This window comes from Pelobates fuscus, chromosome 11, assembly GCF_036172605.1.
Source record: "Pelobates fuscus isolate aPelFus1 chromosome 11, aPelFus1.pri, whole genome shotgun sequence".
Taxonomy (NCBI): domain Eukaryota; kingdom Metazoa; phylum Chordata; class Amphibia; order Anura; family Pelobatidae; genus Pelobates; species Pelobates fuscus.
The window spans coordinates 24585937-24605273 of NC_086327.1; the positions used below are offsets into that span (position 1 = coordinate 24585937).

At 41.0% G+C, this 19337-nt stretch overlaps 1 protein-coding gene across 2 annotated transcripts in view; it reads left to right on the forward strand.

Moving 5' to 3' along the window:
* Positions 1-4051: 4051 nt before the first annotated feature.
* Positions 4052-19337, forward strand: part of CIC (capicua transcriptional repressor) — a 124699-nt gene continuing 109413 nt past the window's right edge. For both annotated transcript variants that reach the window (XM_063436839.1, XM_063436842.1), the window contains exon 1: positions 4052-4112. The gene's annotated coding sequence lies outside the window, so the exon portion shown is untranslated. The remainder of the gene's footprint in view (positions 4113-19337) is intronic.

Genomic DNA, 19337 nt, shown 5'->3' on the forward strand with positions numbered 1-19337 from the left:
TTATTTATATTTTTTTGTAAGCATAATGGAAGCAGTAACAGATAACATTACAATATCTGACAAAAGCCAGAAATCTAAATGATAGACATTGGTCCCTGTAGATTAGGCCTATTGGTGATAAGAGTGCACTCATTCAAAGAAAATGAAATGAAAATGTAAATCGTGGTTATATATATCACTATAAAGGCTAGTTTAATTCTAGCATGCAGACCTAGGTAGTTTGGGGCAAGGATAATAGCGCATATCGGTCCTTAGGATGGCAGGGCTGAATCTGTTTGCAAACAGACAAAGAGTAAGTGAGGACAACTCAAGGTCAAGGCATTACAGAAGAGCACAATGACTAGAGACAAGCCAAGGTCAGTGATTACAGAGAACAGGAGAGTAATAATTTCAAGTTCATGGTAAACTTGTGTGCAAGTTTATCATGCATCCAAAAAGGAACCTAAATAATGTTGCTTACTTAGCAATGTTGACTCTATATAATGCACTGTAACTTGTGTAGTAACCAAATTCCTAACCTTATCCACTATACTCTATCTGTATCTCCTCTACGCTCGAACACTATCCTCTTACCCTATCCTCTACACCTCAACAACTACAAGCATCACTTTTGTACATTAACCCTAACCTCATACGTCAATATCTCATGCTGGACATTTTCAGTACAGTCAGTATTCAATGTTGAGATGTTGTGCCCATTATTTTGATGCTCAATAAAAAAAATAAAAAACACACTTGATATTGTAAAGGGACACTACCAAGTAACAGTGGCACTTTGTGTATTATTTCCTTCAGATAGGGTTTACTCTGGCACTCTGTGCCTTTGTTTTGGCCTCCCCTTTGTTTCTCCTCTAGCTTTTTCTTCTTGCCTTTCTGCTACCTTGTTTTCTCACTTGTATAGGAGTGCTACATAAGAATTGTTAAAAAAAAGAAAGAAAAAGAACCAAAAAACCTGTTACATGCTCTAGTTTAAAGGGACATTGTAGACAACTTAATAGCTTCATCTTATTGAAGTTGTTATAGTGCCTACAGTTGTGCTCCTATGTCTTAACCTTCTAAAAAGAGTGCTGTGTGTGGACCTACATTCCTCAAAGCTCCTCTGTGAGGAGCATTGGATTGGCCAGTCATCCGGAGGCACGGCTCCAGAATGACGCAATACAAGGATGAGGTTGCAGCAGCGCCAAGTACTTTGTTTGTTGTTTTTTTTAACAGGGGGAGAACCTAAGTGATAAGGGGCATCAGGGCTATATTGCTAGGAATACAGGTATGTATTTCAAACACTACAGTGTTCCTTTAAGCTTGGGAGTAAACAGGGCATGCAGAGTCATGTTAACATCAAGGAGTGTAATATTTGGGCAAATCAGTGAGGCAGCAATTCACACTCCCCCAATGTATTTTCAGACTGCAGAAAAGTGCACGTGACTTTATCTTGCCCAGTAAACAATTTATTATTCATGCCAAGACAAACTTCAGTCAAAAGTATGCAGAGAACCAGTAACAGGACTCCTTTTGAACCTTAAGTACTTGTTTGTACGCATGCTAGTTCTGCACACAATTTTACATGTTGATGCTGGCATGATAAATGCATAGTTTACCTAGCAAGCTTTACTCTCTGAGGTAGATATATATAGGGAGTGTGAGTTTGCAGTTCTAATGATAAGTCTGCTTAAAGGGACACTGTAGACACTTTAACAACTTATTTTTATTGAAGTTGTTATACTCCCTGCAGTTCTGCCCCCCTCTCCCACCCCACAAAACTCCTTAGTTCACCGAGTACAGCACTTGGAAGCTTGGCTTTAAGCCATTCATCCAAACCCTCTGGGTCGGGGTATGAGAGCCAGGAATCTCACTTCCCCACTATCATACCGAAACATACCGTGATGTGTGCCATCACGGTTGGCTATTGAGAATCATTGTATTCAATGATTCTCTATGGCAGAAACTTGGGCGTGCTTCTAAGGTCCTCAATGCTCCTCTTTGAGGAGCATTTGACTGGCCCATCATAATGCAACCCGAGGAGGAGGTTGTGGAGGTGCCAAAGGAGACTTGGTGCTCGAGAAAAGGCAAGTAATTTGTTTTATTTATTTTAATTTTACACAGGAGGAAGGACCCAATTGATAAGGGGCATCAGGACTGTAGCATTAGGAATACAGATATGTATTCCCAACACTACAGTGATCTTTTCAGGAGTTAGGTCACTTTTGTTACGTCTGAAGATGCACGTCTCAAGTGAGAGTAAAAGTCTTTCCTATAAATTGGCTATAGTCCATGTGCCGAGTGTGTTTTGTGATATCCTATAAAGTACGAGTTCTGCTGGTTAAGAGGTCACCACCTTTTGAAGCAGCAGTTTAAGCAACACACAGATTATTTGGATTTATAGAGAGGGGTGTTTTCGGCATAAATATGACGTACTGATCTGTGTCACATGCATTTGGAGAGTGCCACCAGGGAGGGCTGTAGTGCTGTCTATTATCTCTACTTAGTACTAAGCCATTATGTATTCAAGTGCATGGGAATGTCGCTTTGCAATCTCAATATGAGCAGAGACCAGAAGGTGGCACCCACAGCCAACATGTATATGAAAAGATTGCAGAGTCACAACTGAAGTATTAACCTGTTTAGAGCCAAATATCTGTGAAATGCATTGGCACTCATCCATTCAAGCAACTTAAACTGTTATAAATGGCTACAGCCTTGGGGGACAGTCAACCTGCTTACCTTCTCCCTGAACGAATAACTTGGCAATTGTGTAAATATATTAGCAGGAACTATATAGCTACACAGGTCCTGTTTTGATGATAAAAACTATTACAATCTTCAAATGTGCATTTAAAAAAATAAATAAGCATTCCAGATTAGAATTTCCCAGCCGCCCACCAGAACATAACTATAAAGGGATTGCACCATACTCTTTGTCTGGGTACAGCAGTAAAAAGATCAAATACCATGCATTGAAACCCTCCGATACCCTTTCACACAGACTTTACTACTGAAACAATAGTGAGTAGGTGTCAGGATTCTCTCTAGTAATCGATCAGTACCGAATCAGATGGAAGAAATCAAAGTGTATTCTTCCTTAGAATATCCAGGCTTCATAGAGCTGAAGTTATTATGGGTTCCTTTAATGCGAACCTCCAAAAAGGTGAGAGGTTTAATGAAAGACAAGCCGAAGTCAAGGGGAACCGGAATATTAGAACAAGCGGAGTCAGAATACTAGGGGAATCAAAATATGAGAATGGTAAAAAGTCAAAACCAGAGAAACACTAGTTAGAATATACAGAGTCTTCTAGTGAGCCGAAACAGAACCATGAGAGGTGCAAATGAATACCATCAGGCAACTAAGGCGGTTTTGTCACTTCTTCATCTCCATCAGTTTACTGAAAAATCGGATGCATATCTGTGTCTCAGCATCACTGGAATGTCACAAGTAATGGACGGGATGATAACATATGGCTGGGGAGTGACACAAGTAGAAGCATGGTTGACAGAATGGGCACAGGAGAAAATTCAAGTCTCTGGAGGATGCTGTTAGACCTAAGTCCAACATTACATGAATTGATGCTGGTTCGAGAATTCCTGGTAGGAGATGTTACAGCGGATTAGAATGGATTGCATTTAACAGAATGAACAATTTAAATTTGCAGTTTTTTTTCCCTTGAAATGTATTTTACATCTACACAAGGATGTTATTACTGTAACTTGGATAGATTACTTAACTTCTGTTTTGGATCATTTAGACAGCTATAGAAGTAAAACCAGTTGACTTTATTCCAAACTCTAAAATTAACCCCAAATTACTTACATTACATGCCCTTCTAAAAAAAAAACGTGAACGAATCAATTTCAGCATGTAATGTAAAACCTATGGGGCGGACCTGAATAGCAACCAGCTATTATTTTACATATCAGAAACATAATTCGACTTGTGGCAACGAGCCACATTAAACGTGTCCCCCATGTGACCTGCATGGTGGCACTGCTGCTTTAAGGGGAGGAGATTCTTACATTAACATTAGAACTTTTTTTTTTTTTTCTTTATCACAACTTTATTCTGCTGGCCAAAGACACACAGAACCTGGTGAATAGGTGTGCTGGGTGAATACTGAGTCAAGGTATGTGTAAAGTGTTATCTGGAAATCATGCAAGCGGTCTTATAATGTTTATGGGTATTGGGTAGATATCTCAGGGCAACTTTTACATTATGTTGAGTGCCCCTTACCTCTAAGCAGGCCAGTGCTGCGTACTTCCAGATTCTGGACTACAACTCCCACCATGAAAACTGTTGTAGCTCAGTAACATCTGGAGAGGTTTAGGAAGTTAAAATCTGAATTTGGAAAGGACACAAATTACTTAGTATGCCAACAATGTAACCACGCCTGTGGGATTTGGCATCGACACTTTTCACTTCATTTTAATTAAGAGGGGTGGGATCTGTGTTTTTGAGTAGTTACACATTACTACAGATCTGTCCAGAGAGATAGTGCAGGACAGATATTGGCCATAAAAGCTTTTCACATGCTCATGTGGTCCGTCAGGATCCCAAATCCTTTTTTTTTGTTGTTAAATAATTATTTTATTATTAAAAATTCAGACGAACTCAGCTTCAGAATAAAAGCTAGATCTCAAGTTTGAAGGCCAAGTCCTCACACCCTGTTTCAGTTTGTTTCTGTCTGACATTTTAGTCTTAAATAAAGTTGTGGCCCTGGCACTCAAGGATCAGTTTGAACAGCAGATTTATTAGGAAAAGTGCTGCCTAAAGGAAAATCTGCTGTTTAAACTGATGATTGAGTGCCTGGACCACAACTTTATTCAACTATTTTGGTAGTGGTAGTCAACCCCAGATCTGGGTGCACCAAGATTTTTGATAGGAGTGCGGAATTCCTCCCTTTTTGTTTCTATACTATGACATTTTAGTTGTGTAATACCTTAAAGTTATTGTAACTTGCAGAATTATTTGTAGCTATGTAATCCTATGATGCCCTCAACTGCTTTTACCTTTAGGTGAAGTGAGAATCATCAGAGTTGTATCTTTGGCCTTTCCTTTGGCCACTAACTTTCTATATCTAGAGTTTACTACCCTCATTAAAATGGGATAAGCTCAGCAATGCAACATAAAACAGTGAGCAGCAGCCACTTATTAGCTTAGTGAGAGCTCAGATGCTAAACAGCCTGAGGATTTGTAGCAAATGAAGGAAGCTAGTGTTTGCATTTCTTTTTTGTTTTTAAATGTATTGGTTTTAAATGTTTTTAATGCACCATCCAAATGATGCATTAAAAATTAATGGTTCAAACTAGCCTGGGGTTTACTTTAAAAGGTACAGTCGGATTCCTTGTTGTGAATGGGATAACGTATGTAGGTGCGTATACGCTGAATCCCATATCTGGGAACGTGCCAGGTGTCATCTGGAGTCTCAGGTTTGATTAGGTGGTTTCAGAGGGTAAAGGTAGGGGAAATTGTACAAAACTATGCACACAACCAAACAAAATGTCACTTCATGGTAAAGGTCAGACTACAACATGACTTCCATTTACCGTAGGTGATCCTTCCTCTCTGTCACCTTATGGCATACCTCCCAACATTTCAAATGGACACAGAGGGAAATTTTAATTTTAGAGATGTGGCCAGAGGATTTATGCAACTAAAATTACATTTAGAACAAGAACAAAGTATCTTATTTACAGAGACTGCTTACTAACCACAATTATTTTGGTTTAAAGATATGTTATTGTATTATTGCTGTGGAGCTCTGTTATACACTCATATACACCAACAACATGGAGCTTCTAAATAATAGAGACAGAGGGATTTGGGCCCAAATAGGGACTGTCCATCCTAAATAGGAACACTTGGGAGTTCTAGTATGGGAAAATACTAATGTCAGAATATCTTCCACTTTGTATTTGCTAACAGTAGGTTCAGTACCTATTAACAATGGAAGGTTAGAGCTAATCTGGATGCCAATTAAGATATTAACTATAAATATATCTATTACCAGGATTACAGTTAACAAATGACCATTTATGGTAACTGAATGGATCAAATGCTAGTTGTTATAGAAACCATACATTTTCAGGAGTGAGAGATACAATAGTAAGAGAATGATTTTCAATCTGATAAATTATTAATGAGATAATAGTTAAGAAAAAATTGGTGCAAAGTGGAAAGCCCATTGACGAGTAAATCGGTAGAGGCTATGAAGACGTTAGACTGTGAGAATCTGCCCATTCAGTCAGAAACATAGTCATAAAAAAAAAAAAACAAAAAAAAAACAAAACACAGGGACTGTGTGGATATCCCAGCAGGCAGTGCAGTCAGTGCCTGATGTTCCATGGAAATGCTTGCATTTGGTAGTTTTACAGTGGGAGTAAAGATGCTATTAATAAAAAAGGGTAGGAGGACTCTGCTGTGTACATGTGATGCCAGTAGCCAATCAAAACAGGGTATTTCTGCATATGATCTGATTATCACTCATTGTTCCAATATGCAGTGATGCAGAAATATGTTTGGCTTGCGTCATAATGCAGACTATCAATTACGCGCACAGATACCCTAGTTTGGAGAAGGGCTTGGTATGGGACAGTAAACAGCATATGAATGTGGCACTCGCAGGAGCCTTCCTCTGTCTATCTCCACGATTATAAATTGCAAATGATTATATATAGGTTTAAATGGCAAATCTCATGGAAAACATACATTTTGAGGGCTAAAAAGTCTATCAAAGGGACACTCAAGACCCGTAAAGCACTTCAACTTGCTGAAATTCTTGACGTGTCAAGAGTGTGTCCTCCTTCTTTCATTTTACTAAAAAGGCACTCTTCTGAATTAACAATGTTATAACCCCTGGCTGTCAATCAGACAACAGGTCCTGTTACTTCCTGGTTTGGTTATCTCAATGGAGCTAAACTCAAGAGACAGCAATAACTCAGGGCACCTGCCTCGCAGAGACTTATTGGGAAGTCTGTGATTGGACAGCCACAGAAAGTGAGGGCGGGATTAGAATGGGAGGGTTTGCAAAGGCAAAAGACAAGAGATTTGCAGCTTTTGCAAGCTGTTTATAGATATAACTCAAATGAAACTAAATTATTAAATACATGCATGTTTTAATTTGAGGCATATCTACTAAACTATTTTGTATTTGAAAGTGTCTCACAGGGGTCAAATTTTCCACTATCCACTAGCTATTGGATAGTGAACATTCACCCCTGGTTAGGAGAAATGCGCCCAAGGTCTGCCATGTGCTGTCCCAGGCTTGCAATTATTATTATTCATATTATTTATATAGCGCCAGCAAAATTCCGTAGCGCTGTACAATGGGTGGACTAACAGACACGTAATTGTACCCAGACAAATGGACGTACATGAAGAGAGGGGTTGAGGGCCCTGCTCAATGAGCTTACATGCTAGAGGGAGTGGGGTATAGTGACACAAAGGGTATGAGTAGGGGTAGTGAGGGGGGCGGGGCTTGACCTCCAACATGGCCTGACGTGTTTGTCTGTAGCTCCTCAGACGTGTTTGCCTGTAGCTCTGGGCCACAACTACTCAAATACAGTGCATATTTAGTCAGAAAGCAAATTTAAACTATAAGCTGACGCTCCAAAAGCCGAGCATACCTTGCTGAGTCCGAATAAGGGAAGTCTGCTGGACATCGCCCATGTAAACGTCTGAGGCCTACTGCATCTGGCACGCTGATGGTGTGGAGATGCGGTTGATCTCCTACCAGTGGGTGCGCAACTTACAACTGAACGCTGAGAGCCCAGTTACACCCCCCCCTTTGGACCGGTGGGGGATATTCCGGTCCCTACTGGGTCCGCTAAGCCTGTTCCAGGGAGACTAGCAGAGGAATCTTGCAAGCCACGCAACTTGTCCAAGATGGCCGCCGCATTGACACCTCAAGCCTGTCAGGCCAGAACTGGAGAGAAGTCTTCAACGCTAGATTTGAGGCAGTATGTCGCTGTGCGACAACCCACACTCACCCCTCCAGTGTCGCAGACAGCCTGTGAAGCAGTATCGGTTACCTGTTCCTCTTCTGGGCTGCGGGCCCAACTGGAGCTCCCTCCATATGCCCATGGAGTAGACCGCATTCCGGTAGACCCGCGGGCCCACGATACCGCCGTTCGGAACAGGCAGATCCATGGACTAAGGGCACTGGCTCCCTTCAAGGCCCGGAGCCGAAGCTACAGGGATCCGCTGCACTACGGGCTATGTTAGGTGGTTGACTGGTTGATTACAGCCGACAATATATCTCTCTATAAAAATGCTTGTTGCCTGACATTTAAATTAATGATGTGCTCAGCGTTGATAGTTGCTAATTCTCCTACCCTTCAGCTACCTGCTAATACCCAGTGGCTCCACTGCTAATTAATCACCCAGTCAGTCAATTAAGTCTGGTCTGACATGCATATTAGTGAAGCAGCACTGTTCTTATCTACTGTCTTTACCTTACCTAGCTTGCAATCTTACAATCTCTGCTATGTATACCTAAGCCTGATGATCCTCTAGTTAGCAATTGTTGAGCTTTGACATGTAGCTTAGCATCTTTATAACATATGGAAAACATTTTTTTCATTATTCTCCAATGCCACATTACTGTTTCTACCATACTTGTTCTTGCTCTTGTGACCTGACATCTAAGCATGTTTAATATTTTGTATACTGACATGATTATCTCCTTTATTATCCAAAAACAAAACAAACAAAAAGTGCAGTACTTTGGCGTTTCTTGATATTGCTACATCAGTGCATTGTAAATTATACTTTCACGAAATGTCTTTGTTTATCTGATTGTCATGCCATGCACTACCAAAAATAAAGAATGTCAGATAAGTACAGGTAATAAAATAGGTGGCTAGAAGCCTAGAATAGTATTCACTGGGAACTTAGTAGGTTATTTTTGACAGTTGCAGGAGAGGAGTCATGGTGGGGGTGGGGGTGGATGAAAATCCGCTAACAGTTTAAATGATACGCTTTTCTGAAGAAGTAGGTTTTCAAATATTGTTTGAAGGAGTGGAGACTGGTGAAAGTCTAACGGAGAAGGGAAGGGAGTTCCACAGAAAAGGAAGTCCCCTGGAGAAGTCTTGGAGGTGAGCATCAGATGTGAGTGTACGGACAGAGGATAGACGTAGGTCTTCAGCAGAGCGCAGGGGCCTCGACGGGACATACTTGTGTATTAGGGAGGATAGGTAGGTTGGAGCAGCATTATGTAGGGACTTGTAAGCAAGCACCAGAATCTTAAATCGAGCCTTATATCTAACTGGAAGCCAATGTAGAGACTGACAGAGAGGGAGGAGTGGGCGGACAGGTAAATGAGCCTTGCCGCCACGTTCATAATAGAGCTGTGCAATATGGGAACACGTAAGACCACTGAGAAGGGGATTGCAGTAGTCAAGACGAGAAAGAACAATGGCACGGACCAGCACCTTAGCCGTGTCTGGTGTTAAATAGGGGCGGATGCCAGCTATGTTTTTGAGATGGAAGCGGCAGGATTTGGCGATCTACTGAACATGAGGGGTGAAGGAGAGGTCGTAGTCAAAGAGAACACCTAGGCAGTGAGCCTGCGAGGTAGAGGTGATGGTGGCGCCGTTGACTTGGAGCGAGACAGACACGGGAGTAGCAACACTTGAGGGAGGAAAGACCAGAAGTTCTGTTATGGACAGGTTGAGTTTAAGGAAGTGAGCAGCCATCCAATTGGAAATCGCGGAGAGGCAGTCAGAGACACTGGTCAAGAGGGACGGGGAGAGATCAGGAGAGGACAGGTAGATTTGCGTGTCATCTGCATAGAAATGATATTGGAAGCCAAAGGAGCTGATGAGTTTACCAAGGGAGGCAGTATATATGGAGAACAGTAGGGGACCAAGGACTGGACCTTGGGAGACACCAAGAGAGAGAGGTTTGGCAGAAGAGGCAGAACCAGAGAAATAAACACTGAAAAAAGCGCTGGGAGAGGTAGGAGGAGCACCAGGAGAGAGCAGTATCTCGTAGGCCGAGATTATGGAGAATGAAAAGAAGCTGTTGATGATCAACAGTGTCAAAGGCAGCAGAAAGATCAAGGAGAATTAGGATAGAGTAATGTCCGTGAGATTTAGCAGCGATTAAAAAGTTGGATACTTTGGTCACAGCTGTTTCAACAGAGTGGCGAGTGCAGAATCCAGACTGAAGCAGGTCAAGTAGAGAGTTGGATTCGAGGAAGTCTGTCAATCTTGCATACACAACTCTCTCACGGATCTTGGAGGCAAACGACAGTAGCGATATAAAGCGGTAGTTGAATGGGGAATTGGTGTTGAGGTTGGGCTTTTTCAGAATTGACGTTATGGTTGCATGCTTGAAGGGTGAAGGAAAGGGAGAGATTGAAAACTTTAGTTAGAGGAAGAGCAAGAGAGGGAGACAGAGTGCGGATGAGATATGAGGGAATAGGATCGAGGGAACAGATGGTGTGGCGGGAAGACAGGAGCAGAGCGTAAACCTGTTCTGTTGTAGTAGGTGCGAATGAGCATAGAACAGTGGAGTGAGTGGGGTTGGATGATGTATTGGAAGGGGAGGGAGAGATATTAGAGATCTCTTCCCTGATTATAGAAATCTCAGTAAAGTGAGTTGCAAAGATTGAGGCGGACGGGGTGTTAGGAGGGGGAGTAACAGGGTGAAATTCTATATTGGGGAAATTCTACACTCTGGCTCTTTCCTCTGCAAAAGTAAATTACTTCAACACCCTAATAAGCACACTGTCCCGCCAACCCAAATGCCCTTTTCACACTTTTAATGCATTTGAATTTCCCCAATATAATGGACGCAACCAGTCATATTGGGTAAAGGGAGCAAACTGACTTTATTAGGCCACTCGGCTTGTTATGCAGTGCCCCTAGCATGTTTTTTTTTTTCAATATACCAATATATTCCTTTCCACAAGCCATTGTGTTTGAGAGATAATTGGGCGCCAATTAAGTTAATCCAATTATCTCTCAAATAGAAAAACTTACATACAATTTTTACATATCATAAAATACATGACAACAGCATCGGAACCCCACAAAAATTATATTCCCGAATAGCCACGATCTGAGCGCACAACATATCCAAAAAGTGATCAGATCAGTTCGGTAAAACTAAAGTCATGTGCGTGCCTGGTAGAGGTGGTATTGTCAATTCCAAAAAGACGTTAATTTGATTGTGTGGGATGTCAGGGCTTACAACCTAAATTCCTTTTTGAAGCTGCGACCCCAAGCAGAGCTACTCTGTAAGGCGTGAGAAGTCACACAAAAGTAGCGTGGAAGTCTGGTTTCAGCACAAACTAACTGCACAACAGCTTTTACACAATACAATTAACACAATAGCTTTCATCCAACTCAACATTTTACATACTAACTCAACATTACCACAGTGTAACCCCATATCCTATATATCATTTTAAAGTCTGTGACCAAGCCCATAGTTTGTGGGCAGGAGGCTAGCTGTTATGCAGCACGCTGTGGCACGGGACTTTTTGAAAAAGGAACATGACGTCAAATATGTATTCATACCCGTTTTTTTTTTTTATAATCTCCATCCAAATGTGAAACTTCTTTGTGAGCAATCAGTGGTTCAGTATCATGAGCCCTCCATGCTGCACGAAAACAAATGGGCCAAAAATCTTGCAGCTCACTATCACATCATAGTGCCTCATGCCATACTTGATAGGCCTACTTTAACATTTACTGATGTAAATCCATGTTTCTGTCAATAAACTGGAACTATGATTTTATAAATATACAGAGTAATGGATTACTGAAAAACTATGGATGCTATTGAGGACCAATACGGAGGTATGCTCCCATGAGGATATCTGGTAGAATACACATGCTCAGAATGACTAGGTTAGGTAATCAGTAATGGACCCATGTTTGGCATGAGAAGTTATCTGTTCCTATGCCCTTGACATTAGCAACCTTACTATATAATACAATGAGTGGCAATATGTCTTCACCAGAATGTGGGCTTACTGTCCTTACCAAGATGACTCACAAAACTGCTGTAGATACCTATTATTTTTGATGTATAGCAGTAAAATCTGTACCTGGTAAATGTGGAATGTGTAGGAATTATTTTTAGGTGGAATGACTTAATAAAAAAAAACACATGTAGATAGCTGGGTCCACTGACGTCACCTTCAGCAGTTGTTACTTTGCTGCGTCAAACATTCAGGTGGACTACACAGACCAGGATAACTAGTCCCTACCCCACAGCCACCTGTGGATCTTAATTCATTTTGGAATTACTGTATTTTGACCAAATCAAGACAAACAGCAACAGTACAGTGGCCTGATAGGTTATGGAAGTTTTAGAGGAGGTGTGATGTATAATAGTACTTTAATCGCTGGCAGATACATAGCAACATAAAAATGCAGCTTGAAATCTAAACTGTAGAACAAATGAAAACATTTCAGGTTTACAAAGATCTTCAGTTAGTAATGTACTGTCACAATATCGTAGTTCAATTGCACTTCAATGACTGTGTATTCTAGAACCTACCATTTTAGCCAGCTCATAATCCAACCCTTATTAATAGGAAGTAAGCTCAAACTGGGAAGGTTTTAGAAAGTAAAACCATTACATGAATTTGTTAATTTGGGATAAAAATAAGAAAAATGAGGCCTGTCATGTATTCATATTGTTTATCCCTCTGTCAAATCCAGAGTCTTAAAACCTGACACAAAATACAGTCAGCAATTCATGAATCTTTTGCTAAAATATGATCCATAATGCACACAATACTTATTATTATTACCACCTGATACACTTGGCATCTGCAGGTTCTATAGCAAGAAATGCATTATAGTTCCCCCTGTGTGATCTATGGGACTTAGGCCTTATGTGAGCATTATAAAATGGCAGATTTTCTGCAGACACACGTTCTTAGTGTGATGAATCTACAATCATCAATTAAATGCATATTGTGACATCATGTTGGTACCCACCTATTTGGTTCTGTACTGCAGCCTAGTTAGGCTGTTGGTTTGCATCCATATACTTTTCCAGGGAAGGTCATTACTCTCCATAAATGATGATGTCCTTTTATAAATTGTTCTGAAAGAATAAAATAGTGGTAAAAAAAAAAATGCAATTTTGAAAAAAAAAGCTTATTAGAATGCAACTTAGGAGCCAAAACAACCTAAACTCATTGCACATATTACAGTATAAGGAGGAGAATGCAAATAACCGGAGCAATTTGCAGAAACCACTGTAACTATCAGGCTGGTCTCCCAAACCCCGCTACCCCCCCTCCCCCTGTCAGGGTTTACTCAAGTGAGAATTTAAAGGGAATTTCACATTTTTAGGACAGAGTAGCCAAACTCAAAGCATAGCTACAAGGATTCTTAACAGTTCAGCAATTTTCAATGGAAATTTGAAATTCACCACTGGTCTAGACTGAACTCTGAAAAATATAGCAAGAATACAACCACCACTGGCCTATTCTAACTAGAAAGAATACAGCCATCACTGGCCTATTCTAACTAGAAAGAATACAGCCATCACTGGCCTACATACAAAATATACGACTAGAGTAGACTTACTAGCATGAGTACAGCCCTCTCTGGGCTAGTCTAACTAGCAGGAATACAGCCATCTCTGAGCTAGTCTAACTAGCAGGAATACAGCCATCTCTGAGCTAGTCTAACTAGCAGGAATACAGCCATCTCTGAGCTAGTCTAACTAGCAGGAATACAGCCATCTCTGGGCTAGTCTAACTAGCAGGAATACAGCCATCTCTGGGCTAGTCTAACTAGCAGGAATACAGCCATCTCTGTGCTAGTCTAACTAGCAGGAATACAGCCATCTCTGTGCTAGTCTAACTAGCAGGAATACAGCCATCTCTGTGCTAGTCTAACTAGCAGGAGTACAGCCCCTCTGGGCTAGTCTAGCTAGCAGGAGTACAGCCATCTCTGGGCTAGTCTAACTAGCAGGAATACAGCCCTCTCTGGGCTAGTCTAACTAGCAGGAATACAGCCATCTCTGGGCTAGTCTAACTAGCAAGAATACAGCCATCTCTGGGCTAGTCTAACTAGCAAGAATACAGCCATCTCTGGGCTAGTCTAACTAGCAGGAATACAGCCATCTCTGGGCTATTCTAACTAGCAGGAATACAACCATCTCTGGGCTAGTCTAACTAGCAGGAGTACAGCCATCTCTGGGCTAGTCTAACTAGCAGGAGTACAGCCATATCTGGGCTAGTCTAACTAGCAGGAATACAGCCATCTCTGGGCTAGTCTAACTAGCAGGAATACAGCCATCTCTGGGCTAGTCTAACTAGCAGGAATACAGCCATCTCTGGGCTAGTCTAACTAGCAGGAATACAGCCATCTCTGGGCTAGTCTAACTAGCAGGAATACAGCCATCTCTGGGCTAGTCTAACTAGCAGGAATACAGCCATATCTGGGCTAGTCTAACTAGCAGGAATACAGCCATCTCTGGGCTAGTCTAACCAGGAGCGTACCTGGTGCATTTGGCACCCGGGGTGGATCTGATATTTGCCCCCCCCCCGTCCCCCCCACCCACTAAAAAATGTAAAAAACATTTTTAATGTATTTAGCACCGAGCAGTGTTTGTGTGTTTGAATGTAAGCATGTTTTTTTATGGAGTATGTGTGAGTGAATGTACGGGTGTGTTTGCACGTATTGGCATTTGAATGCAAGTGTGCATTTTTCTGTAGTGTGGTTTTTGAATATGGTGGTGTGTTTTTATGTAGTGTTGACATTTGGATGCAGGGTTGTATTTGTGTGTAGTGTAGGCGAAATGCTGAGATGTATGCACATATACTCACATATACACAGACACATAGGTATACACATGTAGTTACATAGAAACACAGTCATACACAGATACAGACAAACACTGACATGCACACATACAGACACACACACACACACACAGAGACACATAGGCACAGACACACATACAGATAGAGACAGACACACTGATACAAACACAGACACACAAACAGATACACAGACACACACACATACATATACACATATACCAACACACAAACAGATACACATGTATAAGTGTGTCTGTGTGTGTTTGTACAGTGAATGCAGTGTGTGTTTGTGTAGTGGATGCAGTGTGTGTGCTTGTATAGTGGATAATGGTGTGAGGGAGGGAGGGAGGGGGGTGATGGTGTGAGGGAGAATGTCTAAAATACGATTAAAACTCTAATAGCTTTTTAGTCACAAGTCTATGACTAACAATAAATTTAAATTTGCCGCCAAAAATAAAAAATAACGGAGTGGCTGTGGGAGGGGCAAAAGAGACAGACCACGGCTTGGGAGAGAGACACATAGAGGGACGGGGAGGACACAAAGAGTCTGTGGAAGGGGCAAAAGAGAACGATAGAGGCTTTAACTAAACTATCAGATTTTAATCGTGTCGACTAAAATCTACTAGAGATTTAGTTGACTAAAACTAAAACAATTCAGATGACTAAAATACAATTAAAAAAAATGGCTTTTTAGTCAAAATGATTAAAATTCTATTGAAATTTGCTGCCAAAATTAATACTGTTACAATAAGGAACAGGGCCCTAGCCATTATTGCCCTATTCTGTGGTAACTAACCAGAAGCAATGTATCAATTACTGAAATAGTCTGTTGTGACTGACCAAAGGGATTGTGCCCATTATTACCATAACTAACCAGAGGGAATGTAGCCATTACTACAATAGTCTGTGATAACTAATCATTACTAATATGTTCTGTGATAACTAACCATTGCTAATATGTTCTGTGATAACTAACCATTACTAATGTAATCTGTGGTAACTGACCATTACTAAAATAATCTGTGATAAGTGACTAAAGGGTTTGTGCCTATTACTACCATAGTCTGCCATAACTAATCAGAGGGATTGTAGCCATTACTACCATAATCTGTTGTAACTACCCAGTACTAATATAGTCTGTGGTAACCAGCCAATACTAGTATAGTCGGTGGCAACTAACCATTACTGCCATACTCTCTGGTAACTAAACATTCCAATTATAGTCTGTAGTGACCAGCCATTACTAGTTATAGTCTGTGGTAACTAACCATTCATAGTATAGTCTGTAGTAACCAGCCATTACTAGTTAGAGCCTGTGGTAACTAACCATTCCTATTATAGACTGTGGTATCTAACCATTCCTATTTATAGTCTGTGGTAACTAAACATTCCTAGTATAGTCTGTGGTAACTAACCATTCCTAGTATAGTCTGTGGTAACTAACCATTCCGTGGTAACTAACCATTCCTATTATAGTCTGTGGTAATTAAACATTACTAAAATTGTCTGTGGTAACTAACCATTCCTAGTATAGACTGTGGTATCTAACCATTCCTATTTATAGTCTGTGGTAACTAAACATTCCTAGTATAGTCTGTGGTAACTAACCATTCCTAGTATAGTCTGTGGTAACTAACCATTCCTATTATAGTCTGTGGTAATTAAACATTACTAAAATTGTCTGTGGTAACTAACCATTCCTAGTATAGTCTGTGGTATCTAACCATTCCTAGTTATAGTCTGTGGTAACTAAACATTCCTAGTATAGTCTGTGGTAACTAACCATTCCTAGTATAGTCTGTGGTAACTAACCATTCCTATTATAGTCTGTGGTAATTAAACATTACTACAATTGTCTGTGGTAACTAACCATTCCTAGTATAGTCTGTGGTATATAACCATTCCTAGTTATAGTCTGTGGTAACTAAACATTCCTAGTATAGTCTGTGGTAACTAACCATTCCTAGTATAGTCTGTGGTAATTAAACATTACTAAAATTGTCTGCGGTAAGTAACCATTCCTAGTTATAGTCTGAGGTAACTAACCATTCCTAGTTATAGTATGTGGTAACTAAACATTCCTAGTATAGTCTGCAGTAACCAGCTATTACTAATATAGCCTGTGGTAACCAGCCATTACTAGTATAGTCTGTGGTAATTAACCATTATTAGTATAGTCTGCAGTAACCAGCCATTACTAGTATAGTCTGCAGTAGCCACCATTACTATTATAGCCTGTGGTAGCCAGCCATTATTACTATAGCCTGTGGTAGCCAGCCATTATTACTATAGCCTGTGGTAGCCAGCCATTATTACTATAGCCTGTGGTAGCCAGCCATTATTACTATAGCCTGTGGTAGCCAGCCATTATTACTATAGCCTGTGGTAGCCAGCCATTATTAGTATAGCCTGCGGTAGCCAGCCATTATTACTATAGCCTGTGGTAGCCAGCCATTATTAGTATAGCCTGCGGTAGCCAGCCATTATTACTATAGCCTGTGGTAGCCAGCCATTATTAGTATAGCCTGCGGTAGCCAGCCATTATTACTATAGCCTGTGGTAGCCAGCCATTATTACTATAGCCTGTGGTAGCCAGCCATTATTACTATAGCCTGTGGTAGCCAGCCATTATTACTATAGCCTGTGGTAGCCAGCCATTATTAGTATAGCCTGCGGTAGCCAGCCATTATTACTATAGCCTGTGGTAGCCAGCCATTATTAGTATAGCCTGCGGTAGCCAGCCATTATTACTATAGCCTGTGGTAGCCAGCCATTATTAGTATAGCCTGCGGTAGCCAGCCATTATTACTATAGCCTGTGGTAGCCAGCCATTATTACTATAGGTACAAAACAAACAGAATATAGGCGCTCACTATAGTGTAACAAGTGATATAAGATGGGCAGCAGTGATCAACACAAGGATTCCCCACCTTATGAGAAAACAATAGTGAACAACAATAAAAGAAAACCGCGCCCTTATTTTGATACGAACATACGTACTCAAGTCCTTATGGTCATACAATTTCAACGGTATACCTCAAAAAAAGAAGAATATACAAAATAATAGTGTAACCCTGTAGGTAATCCAAAAGTAATAAAGAAATATATGGTTATACACTCACATTTGGCAGAGCTAAATACAGAGCTCTGCTGTTTTAGCGCATAGACGGAATGATCCCCGTCCTAGGATAAATATGAAGTGGTCCACGTCTTGATGGTCTCAAACAGAAAAAACAGACAGGAAAATCCACATAGTGTAGTAAATACCAATATTGATATGGGTGACAAGTGAATAGAAAATATCGTACTCACATTTACCAGAGCGTACCTCGCTCTAGTTAGTAGCGCATAGGTGGTATGATCCCCACCAAGGAATAAAGATGAAAACCAGGAACAAAATATATCATGGAAATCTCAGAGTAGTAAAAAGTATATTATAACTATTTATTATACATATAAATCAATAAAAAACAGAATGCATAAAATACTCTATGAGAAAGTCCATAAAAAATCCACTTTGCGCGTTTCACCTATGGAGGCTTCTTCAGAAGTGTGGTAGTCAGCCATTATTAGTATAGCCTGTGGTAACCAGCCATTATTACTATAGCCTGTGGTAGCCAGCCATTACTAGTATAGCCTGTGGTAGCCAGCCATTATTAGTATAGCCTGTGGTAACCAGCCAATATTACTATAGCCTGTGGTAGCCAGCCATTATTACTATAGCCTGTGGTAGCCAGCCATTATTACTATAGCCTGTGGTAGCCAGCCATTATTACTATAGTCTGCAGTAACCAGCCATTACTAGTATAGCCTGTGGTAACTAGTTATAGTCTGCAGTAACCAGCCATTATTAGTATAGCCTGTGGTAGCCAGCCATTACTAGTTATAGTCTGCAGTAATCAGCCATTACTAGTTATAGTCTGCGGTAGCCAGCCATTACTAGTATAGCCTGTGGTAACCAGCCATTACTAGTTATAGTCTGCAGTAACCAGCCATTACTAGTTATAGTCTGCAGTAACCAGCCATTATTAGTATAGCCTGTGGTAGCCAGCCATTACTAGTTATAGTCTGCAGTAACCAGCCATTACTAGTTATAGTCTGCGGTAGCCAGCCATTACTAGTATAGCCTGTGGTAGCCAGCCATTACTAGTTATAGTCTGCAGTAACCAGACATTACTAGTATAGCCTGTGGTAACCAGCCATTACTAGTTATAGTCTGCAGTAACCAGCCATTATTAGTATAGCCTGCGATAGCCAGCCATTATTAGTATAGCCTGCGGTAGCCAGCCATTACTAGTATAGCCTGCGGTAGCCAGCCATACACTATGCTGCAGCCCCATGGCAGCAGACAGGCTATGATCCCTCTTTGATTGAGGCAATGAAGGGGTTAAGCGTTGGCTCGCGCTCGGCTCTGATTGGCTAAATGTTTCCCTTCAGCGCTCTAACTGGAAACTTCAGGCTCCGCCCTTCCGTGTGTAACAAGTCCTTTATCTCGAGCAAGCCACGCCCTCTCCTTCCAGTTTGATGGCAACACGCTGCCCGACGTCACCT